Source organism: Cryptomeria japonica, chromosome 9 (assembly GCF_030272615.1).
Source record: "Cryptomeria japonica chromosome 9, Sugi_1.0, whole genome shotgun sequence".
NCBI lineage: Eukaryota > Viridiplantae > Streptophyta > Pinopsida > Cupressales > Cupressaceae > Cryptomeria > Cryptomeria japonica.
In genome coordinates this window covers 609,048,601-609,052,760 of record NC_081413.1, presented here as the reverse complement: position 1 = coordinate 609,052,760, position 4,160 = coordinate 609,048,601, and positions in this window count along the sequence as shown.

The following is a 4,160-nucleotide window of genomic DNA, read 5'->3' as shown; positions in this document are numbered from 1 at the left end:
TATCAGAGGCTAAGATCACAAAATAAGGCACTCCAAATATCTATCAAGCTTCCCATGTCTCTGCAACACAAAATATTCAACCAAAACAAAATGCCAACCAAAACACTACATTATGTTGGGTGCATTATTCTAACTCACTGGACCTAACCAAGTCTTCATTCTGACTTCTGGTAGGATCATATCACAAATTGTGGATGGAGAATCTATCTTTAGTTGTCATTAATGACAACATATAACACCTTATGCAATGTCTCTTGCCAACATCTCTCACACACAAGCATTTTGGAAGCATTTTAGATCATAATCTCATTATCATTAGCAATTACTCATGTTAGCATAGCAGTTTCATTATCATAGATTAATTATAGCAGCATTATTACTCTCATATAGATCTTAACTGCATAGCATATAGATCATTTTATCATAGCACTCATTCTTTAGGTTATCATTCTAAAAGTCAAGTGCTCAATGATTTGAGAGCAAAACAATAACTTGAAGAATCCTTGGAGATAGAGAACAATGGAACTTATTTGAAGGATTGTTTCTTTAATTTGCTTATTAATTACATCCTTTGATATAATGTTTCATTGATGTGTCATTTACACTATTGTTTATCAATTGTCACATATTTGTACATGCATTTCTAGCGCCCACCGTGGGGCCCGTCCCCAAAAATTTTAACAATTTTATGTCAAGTTCAAGGATAGGTTTTTAACAAAGTCCCATAATAGCACATAGGTTGCAAATTGTAGTGTTTTGAGCGTAACTTTTAGCGCTTAGGAACTCTGTTATAGTGTATTGAAGGTCCAGAGCAGCGCATTTACACCATTTTTTTACGAGTCCACAATACCATTCTATTATGTATTCCTTTCTTTTAGCGCATTAAGTCATCATAATAGTGCATTAGAGTTTTTTAGTATCACATTTATTGTGTTTATTAGTGCATTTAATGTAAACTTTAGCGCATCCATGCTCTGTTTTAGCACATTTACTGTAAACTTTAGCGCATCCATGCTCTGTTTTAGCACATATGCTTATTTTGATAGAATTTGAAAAGTCCAAGAATAATTTGTACTATTATGTTTTGCAGGTACCCAATACGCTATCAAAGATTAATAATCTAAAATAATATGTTGTCAAAGACCAGATTTTAAAACTACTAATGATGCTTGCAGGGTTTTCTTGATTTATTTTCTTTAATTAAATTCAGAATCTAGTTCAAATAAAAAGTTGATGAGCATCATTTCTTCTTTGTCTTGTAATAGGCCTATGCTCTCCCCTCAATTGGGTGACCAAAATGCCACACTCATTTTTAATTTTTGCATTAGGATAACACCTTTTAGTAGGCCTGCCCTCCTGAGTAGCCTATAAGGTCAGGTGAGAGGGGAACAACCCAAGTGGGAATAGCTAACGCCAAGCATTACAACCAACTATAATCAAATGTAGATTGTGATGAAAATCACATTCAATGGTAGTGTTCATTGATAACCTTCCCCCAGTATCCTTGAGATATGTAAAGCCTTTGTTCTAAAGGTTGGAAAGCCTCTTGAGGGAGTTTATCATTGATGCACCGAATGAAACCCTTACTACAAACTTTAAGTGTAGAAGCCAAGCTAAGTCAGTTATCCAAACATTGCAGTATCATAGTGCAAGGGTGGGAAAGAATCTGCCCCCAAGACGCTCACCATATGGCTCCCAAGAAAATGATCCAATTAAGAACCAATTCTCTTTGGTTCAACTTCTGGCAAAAGGCAAAATAATGGGTGCATCCTCAGGTGTGACAAGGTTGTTTGTGCTAAAGGAGTATCAAGATGTGGGTTGTGGTATTTGTCGTATGCTAAAATTCATAATGTAATTAACTAGAAATAAAAGGAAAATAATGAATCCCTATCCTAATAGAATTCAAACAAACTCAATGAAATGATACAATCAAAGCAATGGGAATATAAATATTCAATCAATTCTCCCTATTCCATGATCGCATGTAGCTTCCATTGTTCTTCTCTTCTTTGTGGTATGGTGGCTCTCAGATATCGCACTGGCAACCTGCAAATGACACAAAGATTCAAAGTTCGTGATTCAAAGGAATTGTGAGGAATTGAATGCTCAATTTATAGATAATTGGATGAGATTGATTGATAGGTGGAACAAAATGATCAAGAGGTGGAACTCAGGTGAGCTCACATGCTGATTGATAGTTGAATTGTTGATTTGGAGGTGGAACAAAATTGATTGAATAGATAAATAAGTTATCTGATTGAGAAAAAGTTGATTGAAGGATGAAAAAGAATGATTGGAGGATAATTAAAGAGGAGGAGATAGTTAACCGAAGATGACTGATTGAGAGCTTTATCTAAAAGATAGAAATAGAGATTGAAGAGAAAATTGAATTAATTAATTTAGCATGTGCTTGAACTTTGACTTTGATTTTCAATTTAATCTTTGCATGAGATTTAATTCAAATATTGAATTTATTTTAAATTCAATTTGTTATTTGAATATATTTAGAACTTGACTTTGGAATTCAATTTGATTTTTGAAATCATGCACATGTATTTGAAATTAGGAGAAATTAGAAAAAATATGAAATTAAATGAAATTAGGAGAAATTAGAATTTGGGGATTTGGAATCAAATGAAATTAATTAGTTAATTAAATAATTTAAAGAAATTATTTAATTATTTAGAAATTGAATTTAATTAAATAATTAAGATTATTTAAATTAAAGGATTCAAAATCACAATTAATTAAATAATTAATATTTAATTAATATTTAGAAAAAGGTTAATGATTAATTGAATAGAGATAGAAATTGAAAATGAATTTATTTAAATAATAAAGATTATTTAAATTGAGGATTAAAAATCATAATTAATTAAATAATAAATATTTAATTAACATTAGAAAATGGTTTAAATGATTAAGCGATGATAGAATTGGAATTGGAATAATTAGTAAGACGACAAAGAAATATGAATTTAGAAGAATAAGATTAATTAACTTAATTAAAGAATTATTTAACTAATTAGACGAATAATTGGCACATGATCAATGAGACATTTTTAGGTGTCTACATTTTCCCCTCTTCGAGACAATGTCGAAACGATGTTGTTTCAAAGAAAATGAAAAACATTCCTGCCCTAGTATGCCTCGGTGATGCTTAGGGTGTAATGCCCCCTCGAGAGATTGTTTGTGCATTGAAGGCATGAATGATCTCTCAAAAGAAGAAGAATGTGGGATTAAAGATTGTTAGTTGATTAGAGATAGAGATAGGTGATGTGAAGATGATATTGAGATAAAATATGAGAGAATGAACCTTAGAATGAAATAGAATAAAAAATGAGAATTAGAAGCAATTGAAGATGATTGATAGAAAATGATTTAGAAAGAGATGATGAGAAAAGAATCAGCAAACTAGCAATAAGAAAATGAGATGAAATGAGAATGATTGATTCACGAACCTGTGTCATTATTTTTTTGCGCAATATATATTCATCACTAAGCCTTATTATGGAACAATGAAGCTTAGCACGTCAGGGTATAAGGAACCAAGATGTAAAGATATCTCATTGAAGAAACAAACATGTAGCAGACAAGGAGTGAAACCCTCCATTCTGGGAAATACACTAGGGGTCAAGGTATGTGTGGCATTCACAAGTTGAATGCTCCTATCACAGACACCTACTAGAGCAATTTCCCTAGAACTTCATTGGTTCACACCACAAACAACAAACAAAGAAAAAGATAATGCCCATCATGGCTCCCCTAGTCACTTGTGGACATCCTTGAGTAGCATAGGAACATGATCTGTCGCCAAATGATAAAAGATAAAGACCGACCCAAACAAAATTCAGCAGCTATACTGACCTTGTGCCTTCGTTCTCAGTTGCTTGTTCTGATAGTTGATAATGTCTGATCTCAAAAAGTTGCGGACCCCGTTTAAGACTGACTTGTCTGATTTCGAGTGTATCCTATTCTGTTTAAGACAAGATAATGATCGCTTGATATGGATATGATACGATTGATAAGACAGTTTGATTAGTTGATTGCATATGTTTGATTGGATAGTTGTATCCTTTGTTAACTTCATGTGAAGTGTTTGTTGGATATCTGCTAGGGTATTTGTTTCTTGCGAGACATTTTATTGCAATTTTTTTGAT